This window comes from Bombyx mori, chromosome 13, assembly GCF_030269925.1.
Source record: "Bombyx mori chromosome 13, ASM3026992v2".
Taxonomy (NCBI): domain Eukaryota; kingdom Metazoa; phylum Arthropoda; class Insecta; order Lepidoptera; family Bombycidae; genus Bombyx; species Bombyx mori.
Genome location: NC_085119.1, coordinates 3,353,887 through 3,371,688, shown reverse-complemented (window position 1 = coordinate 3,371,688; position 17,802 = coordinate 3,353,887). Strand labels below are relative to the sequence as shown.

The window sequence follows — 17,802 nt, the reverse complement described above, 5'->3', positions numbered from 1 at the left end:
TTTTTTGTTTTCTTATTTCTGAAAAATGGATGGTCTAATGTAACTCTAAAAACACAAAGAGTCCAGCAATTAGTTTATTCGTAGTCGATCACCCGAAGATCGGAAGACAGAATTTTACAACTTCTACAACAGCCGAATCTAGGATTCATTGTGAAATAATTCTGTCACTATTATATCACAACTACCCACTTTCAGACAGAATTCTGGCAATACGATAATTTAATATGTAAAGATAAGCATACGAGCACCTTTCCACACACACATTTACACCTCTTACTTGCGTAAATATTCGCAACGAACAACGTGTATAAAATAAATACATTAAGTTGAAAATTATTCAGAACAAATTATTGTTTACGGTATTTTACATGATGCATAGTCTGTCCGACTATTAATTATATGGGTATGCGATTTGAGTTAACAATTACATTCAAATTTACTGCTATTATCCGTTAGCAAGCCCTTTTTTTAGGTGAGAGGAAATAGTCGGACTCCTGCGTTGAGAGGGGGATGGGAGGCGATTTGAACAGACTTGAACCTCCTGTCGCGCAAAAACTCGCGTCCGAGCCTTCGATAAAACAGAACTCATCAGAGGCAGGCTAGGAGTAGAAGGACGTTCGGCCATCAGAGCGGAAAAAAAGGCTGGAAGCAAGACCACTCTTTTCACGCAGAGTACATGTTTCTCCACTACTCTGCTTCTAACGGACACTAAAAGACGGTTGTTGGCGCCACTAAGTCTCTCAGTCGATGGGCGATACAAATCTCGTCACTCACAGACACCCCGGGATACCTCGATGGGCAGTGTGGTCATCCGCCATCCAGTTGCTCTTTCGTGAGCCGCGTATCAAACGTCATCTTCTTGAGTCCCCCTCACAGGTGCCCAGAGCAACATATGGACTTAATATACTTAAAGGACCAGGATTGAAACGAGAAACCCATCCTGGTCCCCAGCTCATGGCAACAGGTTGGTGCTGATAGAGAAGAACCTCCTCTCTTACGCATCACCACCGCCTGATTATGCAATATTGCAAGATAACTTGCAAAAATCAAACATCGGCGGCAACAACTCGTGGCGTAGTGCAATCCCATCATTGCTTATAATTTTAAGAAGATACAATGTGTGATACAATATTATTGGTATCGGTTGTTATATATATCGGTAGGGTTACGCGACCCTAAAAAAGTCAAAACTACATTAATGTATGTGAATATAGCAGTTATAAATCACAAAGAACAAAACATGCCGGAAATAATATAATTCACTAAAAGTACTTAATGGTCAACTGCGAAGAATTATCGACGACAATAAGCCGGAGTAACGGTGTACAGTTACCGTTCGATAAGACTCGCCGTCGGGCGCGGCTCGTGTCGAAACAATTCTATCTTAACCCAGTTACTGCTGTTACGTGAAACTAAGTTCAGATTTTCACAAGCATGCTTCTATAGAAACTGGTGAAGTAACAATAAATCGTCTGCTGCAATAAATCACTGCCATCCTCTGGATTCTCCAATTATATACAAATACTCTATTATTCAACCTTGAAAACAGGTTCTGCGCGACTTGACCGCAAAAACAAAGAGTCTGGAATGTTAACGAATTGAATTTTACATAATACCGCCACTTTATGAAAATGCTGTCGGTAATGCGATAAGGCGTTGGCTGCTTGGCATCTCCTAAATGGCTTGAAATACTAAGGTATGCATTCTAAGACAACTCAAGTTTTCAATCGCCACAAACTTGGTACTACGACAGCAAAGCGCGCCGAAGTGCAGATAATCTGGAAAAGTACAGAAGTACTAGTTATATAGACGGCAAAAGACGTCGGGAAAGAAGAAGAAATTGGTCAGACCAAGTGGCCGAAGAACTCAGAATGCCAATTGGTCTCGAGCTCTACAGGCCAAACATCGTAGCAAGAGAAGGAGTTTGCTGTAGCGCTTTGCATTGCGAAGTCACAATCCTCTTTATTGATGAAACGATTTGAGGAGGAGGATTACCAAGAAATTGCTAATTAAATTATAACCATGGATCGCTCGGATATTTTTAAGACGTCAGATAACGACTGTAATTAATGTGTTAATTAAGATTAAGGCGTATTTTTTGCACAGACCAAAATAGATTCACAAATTATTAAAACAAATTGCGAAATCCGAATTGTTTTCATCAATAATCCGAGTAATTCTATATAAAAACTTGTGAAATTCACACCAAAACTGAACTGCATTTTCTGATCTTTTTACTGGAATATAAACGCATGAAAAGATCCATTGTTTTAAATTGTGAAACAAACCCAGTTACGTCTACATCATATCACGGATACAAAGAATATGCAGTAATTATAAATTTCCCACGAGCTTAGTCAATCACTAAGCTATCTCGGTTCAATATTAATGAGTTTTTTGCCAATTCTTAACGCAATAATATTACTCCCTCATGATTTACAACTAGGTATTACTTTGTCTACAATTTTTCGCGTAATAAAATATCCAATAAGCACTGAATTAAATTTTACTGATGGCTGAAATGAATATCAAGATTTAACTTTAGATCGTTTTCGAAAACGACACAAAATCTATTACATAAAACAATGCTCATTATATCATCTATATACTTTAGACCTCAAAACAAAAATGAATAAAGATCAAAGAAGATTTAAGACTTCAAATTCGGTCCGGGACCTTTGTGCGCTTCTAAAACCTTAATCTCAAAACTATTTAATAACAAGCCCCAGATATTATCTACTGTACGACATTATATACCAAGACAGATCTAAGATCAAGGTAGGCAGCGGCTTGGCCCGGTAGGCAGCGGCTTGGCTCTGCCCCTGGCATTGCTGACGTCCATGAGTAACGGTAACAACTTACCATCAAGTGGGCGGTATACTCGTTTGCCTGCTCGGAAAATAAAAAAGAATAAACAATTGAAACAATTAAATTAAAACTCCCATAAATGTTTTATACCATAGTTTAATAGTTCTGGGTTAGACCTTATGAAAACGAAAATACCCGAAATACTAAGGTTCGTTTACACCAAATTAAATAAATAAACAATAATTATTTTATTGAACGTGTCAGTAATGAATTAAAATACTCAAAAATATTTAAAAAAATGTCATTCGTCTACAAACACACGTTATGTTCATTTTATTCAAGTCTCAATCCACTTTTGCTTAAAACTCGAATGATTTAAAAAAACAAACGACCTGTTTTGAATCAATCAATTAATTCATTTCAAACAATCAATTATTATTTTTTTCCTTTAACTCGCTGTCTAGAAGTGATCGATTTAGCAATATGACATAATATTTTTACATTGTTTAATTTTATTTTGCATTACTTGGTGTTGCCCTTTATATTTTATAATGACGGAGAAATAATTAAGTAAAAAAATAAGTTATGGAGTATCTTCGAAATTATTCGTCTTGGTGAAATATCTTTTTATATTCCTGCGTACAATAAGCCATAAACATGTCGTAATGTTCTAGTTTTAAAATTTACAACAAATCAAAAACCTTAATTCGGCTGTTTCGATTTGCAATCTACGCCTTCCGCATAACATCAGAGCTTTTTACTCAATGACACAGATTAAATAATAGTTTTAACTGTTACAAAATAACGTTGGATAACCTCTTTTGTTGTAAATTCTTAATGTCATTTCGTGTTTAATAGTTACTGTGTTTTTACTATTTAACCGCATTTAGTCTTTGTCAATAAAAAAGATACTAAGTTTTAAAATATGTACATTTCATTATTTTTGGCCGCATTTGCTATTTTATATTCAAAATTTAATTTAAAGACATATTACTACGATAAAACCACTAAAATTTTAAAATGTGTAATTTAACTAAATTAAAAACAAATAATTCAGATCTAATGTATAAAAATCCTTCGTCTTACAACGAACATTTAAACAGTCGAAATCTCCAAGCATAAATTCCAAGTTTACAGTAAGTAAATGTTTTATAAGTTATAAAATATCAAGTTAAAACAAGACACATCACACACTAGGGTGGAATCCGAAATATCTGTATTGCAATATGATCTTTACTAAAGAGTACTAAGACTGCTTTTGAGTGATTTGCCTGCAATGTGCCTTCTTAGGATAACTTAACCCTTTTTCTTGGAAAAGTTATACTTAGCGCTTACTTAATTGTTCTGATAATCACTACCTGGAAAGCTTGTCATATTAGTTTTTTATTTTGTATTTAACTCGGACTTTGTTTCCTAGGAGGAATTCTTAGGAGGAGGATTCACCTTGACGTGTAGGTTAGTTCACGGGACTCAAACCGGATGTGATGCTAGCACTGGCCCTAGCAAGAGCAGTGCTTCGCAGAATCTACCACCGGATCGGAAACGCGACCCACTGAGAAGATCCTAGAATCTAGAATACTAGAATCTAGAATAACCCCGTCGAGGTTACTAGAATAGGTAGGAAAAAAATGTAACATCGCGACCGGTCACCGAAATACAGATAGGATAAAGGTAGGCAGTGGCTTAGCTCTACCGCTGACATTTCTGACGTCCATGAGCAACGATGACCACTAACCATCAGGTGGGCAGCCGTATGCTCTGCCTACAAAGGCAATAAATAAAAAAAAGGATATTTATTAAGCATATCAGGGGTTTTAGACGAAATTGTTACTGATTCTAACTATAAGTGTATTTTATTGGGTTAGAGAATATTGCTCCACTGGTACCCACGTCTTGCCTATTCCGATCGCGAAGAATCGCGCGTTCCAGTTTGGAAAACCGTTGTATAATACAATTGGCATTCGACTTAATACTTCTGAAGGTGAGCGACGACAATCAAATCGTGCAGTCTATGGGCTCCGATAACTGCTGAACCTCGATTCTGTCTAACACGAGTGTAAATAAATTAGAACATTTATATCTCGAACAGACGACTCCTTATTACACCACAAAAACACCCGTAAACTACCAAAAGATAAGCTGTCGGGACTCTCTTGAATAATGCTCGAATTATTTTACGTATAATGGTTTATATTTAGGAACATTTAAAACGGGGTAATGCTTAAATCAATTTGTCAAAAAGTCGTTCTGTCATAATAAAAAGTAGATTTAAATACAAAAACCGTTTTTTTTTTTTTATCTAATGACCAATATCCTCCTGCGGCTATTTTGGTTTCACCGGATTGATAAGCGAACTCACGGGGCTCAACCTGAGAGACTCTGCTACCATCCATCCCAGCAAGAGCAGTGCTTCGCTGAACCTACCACCGGATACTTTAGTGACTCTATCTATTTTATACTCTGAATTGGGGATTATATCTATCAAATTCTAATATGCACTAAATACAACTATATAGGTGTTATTTTTTCTTACGTTATTATGCCTATGTATAAATCTTTTTATTTAACTATAGCGGCCCGCTCTGGCTCCGCTCGGATCTTTAACCAAAATTTCAACGATATTTGACGTTGTTTTATTTTTTTAAATAAAAGTACACTTGTTGCGGCATAACTATTAATGTGTTCTACAAAGTAGTAGTACATTATTTTATTCTATCATCAATAGTTTTCGCAGGGCACGCGATGTAAAGAATATGTTAGGTAATTTTTTTACACTTTGGGTTACATCATTGGAGTTTTAGCAAGGATCCCTAATTTTTTTCAAAAAAGATTATAAGCTGTGTCACTTGGGATTAGTGTAGCTTCCAAACAATGAAAAAATTTTTCAAATCGGTTCAGTAGTTTCGGAGCCTATTCAATACAAACAAACAAACAAATCTTTCCTCTTTATAATATTAAGTATAGAAATATAGATTATCACTGTACTGATAAATACGGAACCGAAATCATTTATGATCGAGGATTTTAAAAGGCGGTAAACATCGCGCCGCGTTATCCGGACGGCAGACACAGCGCGCCGCGACCGATCAGATCGCTACTGCCGCCCGAGACGACGACGAGACGAAAGCCTCCCGCACCACACGACGGTGCAACGTAAAGGAGTATTCACAAGCCATTCGAAACGGTACTCTATTATCTATACATATAAATAAAATTGGAGTGTCTGTTTGTAATATTGAAATAACCGCTTTTTACTACATGCATATGAATATCTATACGGTACATACATCAAAATAACATTTTTTACAATTTTTGTCTGTCTGTCTGTTTGTTCCGGCTAATCTCTGGAAGACTGGATCGATTTTGACGAGACTTTCACAGATAGGTAGCTGATGATATAAGGAATAATTTAGGCTACTTTTTTTAGACTAGCTTTGCCCCGCGGCGTCACCCGCGGTACGACAATAACCGCGGGTAACATCGCGGGACTCAGCTATCAATAATAAAATGTAATGTTTCCGAAGCGAAGCGAGGGCGGGTCGCTAGTAATTAATAATAATGATAATAATATGATGATGGCTTAAGCGTAATTTTTGCAACTTTACACTGTGCTTAGTGCGAGTTTTTTAACGTTCTCGATAGCGTAAAAGTTAACTCAAATTTGTATGGAGTTAGAACGTTTGCCAACGTTTGCCGCTAGGGGCGCTGTTCTAACTGCATACAAATATGAGTAAACTTTTACGCTATCGAGAACGTTTAAAAATTCGCACTAAGCACACGGGAGAGCCATTTTAAGATTGAAATTTGGAAATATATCATAACAAATAAAAACTTCTTCAGCTATTTGAATAGGGTAAACTTCATTGAAGTTCGATAAAAAACATCGAATTACTTTACTATTTATTATCGCAAGGCGAAGACCAAATCGTTACTATACTATATTTACATTAGTGTAATCAATCGAATTTATCATACAATAGAAGTAAACGCTTTTTCATAAGTCAAATCTTAACTTTCTTAAATCAGTAAAGACTAGATGATGATTTTTTTTTTTTTTTTGATAACGTCATCTTGTTTTCTTTAAAGCGGTTAGTTGCCCTCAATTAAGAAAAATAGTATTATTATTCGCCAATAGATGTCGGGAAGAGTTGATTATTGAAAACACGAATAAAACAACATTTTCTGAAAATAAATCGCAGCTAGATCGATTTATCGCCCCCGAAATCTCCTGTATACTAAATTTTATGAAAATCGTTGGAGCCGTTTCCGAGATTCAGATTATATACAAGAATTGCTCATTTAAAGGTATAAGATAAGATAAGATAAGATAAGATTACAATTTAACAAACTTAATAAAACGCGTAATATCTGTAACCAATATACACGCGACTTTAGACAAACGAAGCCTCTAATTTTGTGTATTGTATCGTACAATAACGCTTTACCGTATGACTAAGCACTACGTAATATACATACATAATAATATATTATATTTATTACATTATGTTCGTGTCTGCATAATAATATGTTTAATTGAATTAAGAATATATAATATTGATATTGATGTCTATATATTAATACGTGAAGCAAAAACGTTGTATCCATTTTTACGAAAATTGCGCTGACGGAGGAGTATGAAATTTTCTACACTTTAAGAGAATATAGAGAAGAAGTGCACTATGCTAATATATATAACATTACACACACTACATACCATGTATTTGACGCACACACGCATGCATACTATTTATTGACAAACTTTTGTTCTTGACGTCTGCTGTCAAATTGAGAATAGATTAAATATTGTTTGTCTTTATTAATATTTTTTTATAGTGTGTAGCCTTGGCGAAAATTGTGATTATAGAAGTATAAAACACAATCATAATAGTGTACAAACTTACAATTTCAATTAATTATGGGTGAATTTCGACTACTGCGGGACCTCTAGTTATATTTATATCAGAATGTCAATATAATGAAAATTTAATTAGTACTTACTACGTTAACAGCGTAATCTCTCCTTTATTATTTTTGTTTTATTATTTTTGACGTTTCGAATATTTAAATGGTCACGAACGACTGCCTTGTTATTAATTGACATTCGAATATTGAGTTAACTAACTCCCGTATATTTTTGTCTTAAAATTATAACTTGAGTTTTAACGAGAGAGAGTCTCTCTGTCTGATTCCTTATAAGAATGTTTTTTTTAAAGGTAAGTAGTTATAAGTATGTGTACGAATCGCGTTAACCAAGGAAAAGACTAAATTGAAAATATGCATCTGGAAAAATGAATAAATTTAATAAAAGAATGAGAGATAAGTAGAAAGGGTTTAGTGGGGAAAAGAGAGAATGTATGCTTTATTGCTTACAAAACATAACTGAAAGCTGATATTTAAAAAAAATTACTGTATATATATGTATATAATATAGTAATATATATAAGTATAGTAAATATAGTAGTAATGTAATAATATGCATTAATAAATTATAATTCTTAAACTAATTTAAACTATATATTTTTATAACGATTATTCTTAATTAAATGTTTCACTAGATAATGACTGAGCTTTGCTCGGTATTTTTTTTATACATAAATTGTGTTTTTTAGAAATTATATTTAAATACGAATTAAATATTGATAAAATGATGAAATATGAATAATTTTTTTTTATATAAAATTTCTTTACTGGCAGTCGAGCATAAGACCCACCTGATCGTGAGTAGTCACCATCGCCCATGGACATCAGCAATGCCAGAGCCACGGCTACCAAACTACTGTCTACTGTGAAATTAAAGTCTGAGAAGTTTATTCATCGTAAATTAATTATAATAATTCCTTTATTAGTTTAAACTTGTATTTACTGAAAACCGACTTATTCAAAAATTATTCAAACGTGACGCCAACATTAAACATACTCATTTAAACATTTCTAAAAGAAGAAAATATTTCGACCTTTTGTTTGTACAATATCAACACCACGCTGGCTCTGTAGCCTTTTTACTGAGCACATATTTGTCTACTCCCAAGATGAAACACAAATTACTAGTTTTTCATGCAGAGACACGCTGGTAAAGCATTTCAATGTGTATTTAAAAAACCTATAACTCGTTTTTAATTTGATTTTAATAATGAAAATTTAGGCAGCGGCTTGGTAGTTCCCGTAATATTGATGATGTCCATGAACGATTTAAGATCAGGCAATCTACCTGCAACGACAATAAAAAACGAAAATTGAAAGATATCTCAGCATTTGTAGAGGCACAACCAAGCTGCTTGCCTTTTGCTAATTTTTGTGATGCGACAAATCGCAAAAATTGTTAGATTAACTACGATAACAAAAAAAAAGGTTTGTAAATAAAATCTATACGTTTTTATTTAATCTAGAGTTTTTTTCCTACCTATGCCTAACGTGCAGATGAGCTCACGGGGCTCAAACCGGAGTGTTGCTAACACTAGCCCTAGCAAAAGTAGTGCTTCGCAGAATCTACCACCGGATCGGAAACCGTTCGCTCGTCGAGCCCTTCGTCGCAAGCGACGGGTTCGACGAGGACGGTGACCGGTGCTTGTGGTACCTCAAAGCACCGTTTATGGATAAAGTAAAAGAGTGATGCCGATAACTCAACTCCTTCAAAGTTGTCAATCCGGTAGACTTCAAATTTGATTTAGGCGCTCACTAAGGACGAATTTTATGTAAATCCTATTACAAATGTGTTTTTTTTTTAAATCTACCTTCTCAGACCTATTGCCATAGAAAACAATGGTTGCCATAGTAACCGTTGCTGCCGGATTTGTAGTATAAAGAACAGAGAGTGACGAAAACAACCAAATCTTATTTTTAAATCTACCTTCTCAAGCACATTGGCATACAAAACAACGGTTGCCATAGTAGCCGTTGCTGCCGGATTTGTACCTAGTTTAAAGAACAGAGAGTGACGAAAACAACAATTTACCTACATGGGAAATCAATATGAATCAGCCAACGTCTTAGGTCAACGACCTCTGGCGACGCGGGGCGTCCGCTTACTACCTTCCCTTAACTGCGAATTTACAAAACATAAAATATGTATAGTAACCGGCAAACTTCTTGAGCAAATGACCTTGACTGCGCAGAACCGAATTTTAGATCACTTTGGTGGTGAGGGTGAGGCGCGACGGCAGGGGAAATCGTATCGAGCGCGTTATTGGTAGATCAGTCGAACCTTGCGCCCCGCACCGCGCCCTCGTTCCGCTTGCTCCCAAAAGTACGCTTGCGTACAGTAAAAAGTCTATCGTTATTAATCGTTAAGTTATTTGTTATAATTGCTTGTTGACTTTGTTGTCATTGCTATATGTTGAGTGTTTGTTGATTTTTTATAAAAAAGACACTATGCCGCGACAAACTGGTGTAGTATTCAAAAGAAAGGGTAGAAAAATTGTGTACGACGTATATTGCTTTATTATAAAACAGGGGAAGAATGATATGGAAAAAGTAAAACAGACTTCGGAAACAAGAAAAACATCAGTGAGTACTGTTAGGTGCATTATTAACGAAGCTAAAGGCTCTGGCTTGCTCGCCGTGTTTCGGACTCCGGGTAAGAAAAGATCAGGGAAGAAGAAAGTTACCGGAATGGATAGTTTCGTTCAATCTGTAATAAAAAGATGTAATCATAATAACTACATAACAAGCAGCGAAACTCCGTACCGTAGAAAGGCTTCGAAAAATTTCAAGAAGATATAAATTTTAATGGCTCGGAATGAAGCTTACGACGAATTATAAAAGAGCTAGGCTTCAGATGAAAAAAAAAACAGAAAGTAATCGGAAGCTGGTAATTGAAAAAAGTAACATTCGATTACTATGAATCGAATATCTTCAAAAAATAATTAATTATAGACAAAAAAGAAGACCGAACCGACCGAAACTACACCGTTGTAAACTACACCGATCAGTCATATGTCATATCACTCATCACGATGATAGCGACTCGGGTGATGAAAACAGTGATGATGATGATGGTCAAGATTATGATAACGAAAAAAAAATTACAAATACTAGCTTCGCTTCAAATTAACGAAAACCTGGCAACAGCTCTAGTTTTGACTTAATAGAAGGAATATCTATTTTACCTCAAGATTAAATTATTACAATTATTAACCTATATTTTTTGTTGATTTTCTAATAAATATATAAATAAATACATAATATGTTGATTTTAATAATTTAATAGCATTATGACGCAGAGTAAATAATGTTTTTGCACGTGAGTGTACCATGCGCGAACTTACCCCCACTACGTCGACAAATGCTCAAGAAGTTTGCCGGCTATTATAGTTAAAATGCTAAATTTTATAAGTTTGTTTTGGAAAATAAATATTGTTTTCCGTTTAGTTAAATAATTAGTAAAACTAAGTACAGTTAAAAAGTTCTCCCATACAAATCAAATTGGTATAAAATTAAATCAGCTTACGAAGGGGAAATTAGTGTACTAAAACTTGACTTTCTTTATTCATAAAAACAATTGTTAAATTATGGATTTACGACACAATTACAGTGCTAAGCCTATTACAAATGATTATAATTGTATCCTGAATATTATAATCTTAAAATCAACTATATGCATAAGCAAACTATTGAAATGCATTAATTGTGCATGCTTATAATCGTCACATCAGTATTTAACTCGAATTTACAGTTAAATGAATGCTAAATAAAATGTCACTAGTTTTGATACACATATAAAATATCTAACGATCGAACAAGAACTAAATATGTAAATATATAAAAAACAGCCACAAAACTAGTGTATATTTTTCCGTGGCTTGCTAATAAATGTGTAGCATCGATCGTAGGTGAATTAAGCACAAATAAACACACATCTGTAGATCGGTTGTCGGCAATCACCCGTGTGGGAGTATACAACATTTACCAACAGAATTAGAGAGAAATTAAGTACGGTGAGCAGCACAGAAAAAAAAAAGGAGAAGTTATTAGAATAGCTAAGGTCTTCAACCATTATGTAAACTAATGTGTTTCTTTAACACTCTGTAGTGAATAACTTTGTACTCAGGAGACAGTCGCATTCCAAGATTGTATCGTTGTCAAAACAATGTAACCTAAATTAGTAGGGAGTGCTCTGACGAATTGTTTGAAATGATACCACCATCTCGTTTTTACCATCGCACCGCCCGCCACAGGAGTAGAGTTCATCCATACTACCTGGAGCCACTGCGGTCATCCACGGTACGCTTTCAAAGATCTTTTTTGCCACGTGCCATCTGGCTTTGGAATGAGCTCCCCTCCACGGTGTTTCCCGAGCGCTATGACATATCCTTCTTCAAACGAGGCTTGTGGAAAGTACTTAATGGTAGGCAGCGAGTTGGCTCTGCTCCTGGCATTGCTGAAGTCCATGGGCGACGGTAACCACTCACCATCAGGTGGTTCGTATGCTCGTCTGCCTACAAGGGCAAAAACTTTTTTATTAAAGTCTGATCCGAGTTTCGCGTACGGATATCTACCTGTTTCTCAGGTAGTTTTATGTGGATTACCTGACCTGTAACCTTCTGCATAAGGCCATAGGTCAGCAATTTGATTAACATTCTCTTGATCTTCAATGTAGAAAGACATGACGCAATTAATACAGGTCGACTTTTAGCACACATGTTCTAGGCAGTTCCGTCACGAACTATTTTGAAATAAATACCAATTGTTAGCTCATCTCAGATGCTCACTTAATTCAAACATCAATCAAAATCACATTTAAATCGGTTCATCCATTGTTAAAATTAACGAAACGTCCTGACTAAGATCTATTATAGCCCAATTGTTATCTCTATGCATACTAATACTAGATTAGTATAAATGTGAAAGTCTGTATGATTGTTTGTTCTTACACGACGAAACGAAGCAACAGACTGCCATTATTATTTTAAAGTGATATTTAATACACTCACACGGGAAACTACACTGACACATTTCCTTCACCACGCGGGCGAAGTTGTGAGTAACAGTTAGTGATATATAAGAAACGATTTTGTTCAAATACGTTGTTGCTAACATGCTTGGGTGTACAATCTCTCGACTCAAGAGCTGTTAGTCCTCACCAGAGCTTGCTCTTTACGCACCACCGAACAGGGGCCTTGTGAAAGCCCTTTCGAAGAATTTAAACTTTACGTATGACTAACGTGACCATACGTCCCGCTTTGGACGAGATTGTCCCGCTCTCAGGCTGTCCATCCCGCTGTCCTCAACGAGAACAAAAATGTCCCGTTTTCATTTATCTGTTGTGCATGTGTTTATTAGAAACTTATTTATTTATTTATTTATTTACTTATCGGGCTAAATCTCCTTATAAATATTTTAAAATAGCTTTTACCGAACACTTACTTATCCCAAATCCTTATTGTATTACAAAATACATACTAAAGTAACTCTAATTTTGCTGTAGAAAAGTAGTTTTTTGTTGCGAAATTATTTATAAATATTATTTTAAGGGCAAGTTGGTATACCTAAGGATTAAGATGTATCAGTGAGGGTAAGACACCATAATAAATTATTTCAAGTCCTTTTTTAAACCATATTTTTTATTTTGCACTTAAATATTACATCTTACCCCGACATACCCTATATTATTATATGTATTTATTTATATTCGAAATTCCGTAGGTGTCCCACTTTGACACAAAAAAAAAGGTCACGTTACGTATGACTCCTCCGGATATCTTACCGATTCAATTACGACTGTAATAATTCAGGTAAATTAACCAGAAACTAAAATAAAGCCAATCAATCTATACATTAATACGTGAAGCAAAAACGCTGTATCCCTTTTTACGAAAATTTGCGCGGATTGAGGAGTATGAAATTTCCCACACTTATAGAGAGAATATAGAGAGAGAGTACAGAATGCTAATAGTTTTTTAATTATGCCTAAAAAGTACATTAAATCAATAAAAGAAACATGACACACACTACCATGTATTTGACACACACACACGCACAAATACTCTTCGTTGATTGTCAAACTTTTGTTATTATTTAAAGTCTGTGGTCAAATTGAGAATAGATTAATATTGTTTGTCTTTAATATTATTTGTCTATAGTGTAGTCTTGATGAAATCTGTGATTATAGGAAGTAAAATAATAGTATTTGACAATAGAACCATAATAATGTTCAAATAATGTTCAACTTATAATTTCAATTAATTATAGTCGAATATCGACTACCGGAGGACCACTTGTCAGAATAAAGACTCAAGACGAATCTTTCTATTGACGTATCCTTTAAAACGTATAACAGTTTTTATAGTAAATACGATGATACATAATTAAACATTTTATGTACACTATAAGTAAAAACAAGACACCATTCTTTTTTCTTTTTTTTCTTTTTATTTATTTATTTCGGTACACACAAAAAAGAAGACATAGTACAGAGCAATAGGAAAATTATGTACAAAGGCACTGATTATTTCTTTAAGAAATCTCTTCCAACAGACCTACGAGAGGATTATGAGAAGAATAATTAAAAGTGATGAGTGTGTGTAGAACAGCTAAAATAACAAATACAACATGAGAATTATAATAATACACATACCCATAGCAAATATTATATAGATAATATAGCATTATCCGACTTAACGAAAACAAATGTCGGCGGTATCGATACGTCAATTAAAGTGATCTCTGTGATATCTACGATCCGCTCTGCATTTCCAGTGACGAACCGTTATGAATAAAAAGCTGTGGGCCGTCTTCCGCTCTCGTGATTATCTCACACTAACGTTCATACTTAAAATCTAGATCGGCCTGTCTCTGGATGGCGCAGTCGAATGAATATGACTTTTAATGATATCTACGTTGCTTGGAATGGCGCTTACAAGTGCTCACGCTAATTAACTTTTCACCTTTTACGTGAAGAGCCTAGAAATCAACCTATTTAACTTTAAATCGGTTAAATAGTTTTATACTCCATTATAGTCAGAAATCCTTCTGACGGAACATGACATCAGAATACACAGAGCGGTTTGAAGGGTTTTTTACGACCTTGTAGGCAGCCCTGATGGTGAGTATTCACCGTCGCTAATTGACATCAGCAATTTTACCGACAACAGTTAAACAGCTTCCTACCTAGCTAGCTACCACCGAGTACTCTCAGTAACTCCCTTTTGTAAAAAAACATATCATAGCCCTCAGGAAATATCGTGAAGGATACTTCATTCCAAAGTCGCATGGTGCGTGGCATAAAAGAAAAGTGGATCTAGGTAGTATGGATGGATTATGCCCTGGTGACAGGCGGTGCGATTGTAAAAATAACCGATGACCGAATCATCTCAAAGCATTCCTAAGGGCACTTCCCATGGAGCACGAGGTAAAGAATACGCTCTTCCTTGTGTAGAACCAGAGAACGTGATTCTTGAAAATTCGAACGAGTTTCTATTGTATGGAGTCAAATGGAACTATTGCTATTCTTATGTGGTTTAAAGTTTCAAGAACCAACGGATCCGCCCCTCAAACGTAAGACATGCGAGATATAGTTCTGTTCATTCGTTTGTACTTTTTTTGTGTGTGGACGAGCTCACAGCCCACCTGGTGTTAAGTGGTTACTGGAACCCATAGACATTTACAGCTTAAATGCGCCACCCACCTTGAGATATAAGTTCTAAGGTATAGTTACAACGGCTGCCCCGCCCTTCAAGCCGAACCGCATTACTGCTTCACGGCAGAAATATGCGGGGTGGTGGTACCTACCCGTGTGGAATTACAGCTCTTCGCCAAAGCTAAGCGTTTCTTGTCGTGCATATCTGAAATACCAAGGCAAAATTACCACCACGAACCGAGATGCCGTCCGCAAAATAATCTCTTTGAAAACTCGTTGAAGGAAACACGACATAGCGCTCATAGACACGGCATACCAAAGGCGCACGGATGACAAAAGTTAAAACTGAGACGTAAATATCACCTTTGTACTATATTTGTATGTATCTGTATATTTGTAAAATAATTAAACTTTAAAAGAGCACCGCGTGACGCCATAGAGTTCCCGCTAAATTAATTAAAACACCTTTCTATGACAACAAAACGTTATGATATATATTCACAAAAGAAATCAGATTTTATGACGTTCTGAATGGTTTATGTAATCCAGTGCTTTCACTAATAGTATACTAATGAAATTATAATAATATTTCGTTTATAAAAATAAACCGAGTAAAGTTGATTTTCAGCTTTCTTTTATTGAGACAGGCTATAATTGTTTTTATTTTCTAATAAAAAAAATAGTTGTACACATACTTAGCGCTACCGTATACGTCAAAAGTTTTAGTACAAAATTCATTTAAAAAATTAATTCAAGGATATATTTCATTACGAAGAACTTTTATGAGACAAGACATATTTTGTGTCACAAATACATACAAAATATAGGAACTAAATACTCCTTAAATCATGTAAAATATTAACGTTCACATCAATTTAAATTTTACAAAATACATATCGTCATACGTCCGGTATAAACTAAGCTAAACAACAAAAGAGTTTTTGACCATTCTTAGTCTATGTACTTGCAAATACAAATATGTATCTAACTCATCTAGTTTGGTAATATCAACGTTGATCGAAGCTAGTTTGTAGTCATGGTGCCCCTGGCTTGGTTTACCGTTAAACGAGGTTGATCGACCGAACACTATCACATAAAAACTACAAGCCATATCGGGACTACTATCGGAACTCGATCTATATACGTCAAAAACCGGTATCCAATTCGAAAACCGGCTATTGAATCGAACAAATAATACGGTATAATTATTTCAAATGAATACTTTAGTGTTTGATTGGTATCTATCAATTTCAAATCAAGTTCCATATGAGGTGATCTAATTTTAGACGGGATATTTTTTTGCGTTTGGCTTAAAAGATAAATTATATGATTAGCGTACGGACAATGAAAGTCGAATTAGCAACTGATTAGTGCGTACTGAAATGAGATTTACAGATTTTAAAATTAAATACGAACAAATTAATTGATTTTATCTTTAAGCAGCTGTTACATAAAAAAAGTATTTGCGTTAAATAAAACATTGAAATTTTTAAAAGCATACAGTCACTTACGAAAAGTTCATTGTTAATTAAATAAATGTAATTATAGTAACATTAAATTGTTTAATTTTAATTGAAATCTAAAGATAAATGGGCAAAGTCAAAACGGTTTTTTCGCTGTTTCTTTTGCGTTTCTTTGTGTAGTTTTGTCAATAATTTTCATTGGAAAGAGTTCGGTCTTGATATGAAAAAATATAAATCACAAAACAATAGGAAAAGTATACTACATATGTACAAAAAATGGGGAGTGCTACTACCTGGAGCCACTGCGGTCATCCACAGTGCGTTTCCAGAGGTCTTTTTTGCCACGTACCATCCGGCTATGGAATGAGCTCCCCTCCACGGTGTTTCCTGAGCGCTATGACATGTCCTTCTTCAAACGAGGCTTCTGGAGAGTATTAAACGGTAGGCAGCGGCTTGGCTCTGCCCCTGGCATTGCTGAAGTCCATGGGCGACGGTAACCACTCACCATCAGGTGGGCCGTATGCTTGTCTGCCTACAAGGGCAATAAAAAAAATAAAAACAAACAAAAAAAGGAATTCAATACTAAACCCTCAACGATTATAGTCGAATTTGCATCACCGGGCGAACCCTAGTTTTAATAATTCTACAATAACGCTACGCACGTTATGAATCTTACGACATTATATCATTTTGCTTCAATTTAGATTACATTTAAAAAAAAATCTAATCGAAAACCATCAGTAACGAAGTACCTAGTCTTGCATTAGCAACTTTGCGTTTTATGTACGCCAAACAGGTAGATAAAATGTTTGTGTGGCTATTGAAAATACATAGTAATTGTACAATAAACAGCAAAAAGACGTTAAATTGTACTTCTTATGGTTCGTTATCGTATCGCCCGTGGTATGCTAAATGTGGATGATAGTCCAAATGATTTTTTCTTGATCATGGACTGCC

At 35.1% G+C, this 17,802-nt stretch overlaps 1 long non-coding RNA gene across 1 annotated transcript; it reads left to right on the top strand.

Annotated features, from left to right (window-relative positions):
- Positions 1-15: 15 nt before the first annotated feature.
- On the top strand, positions 16-5,089 carry LOC134199953 (uncharacterized). Its single transcript, XR_009974649.1, has 2 exons — positions 16-3,944; positions 4,226-5,089. It is a non-coding gene; the product is annotated as an uncharacterized LOC134199953 (long non-coding RNA).
- Positions 5,090-17,802: the final 12,713 nt, after the last annotated feature.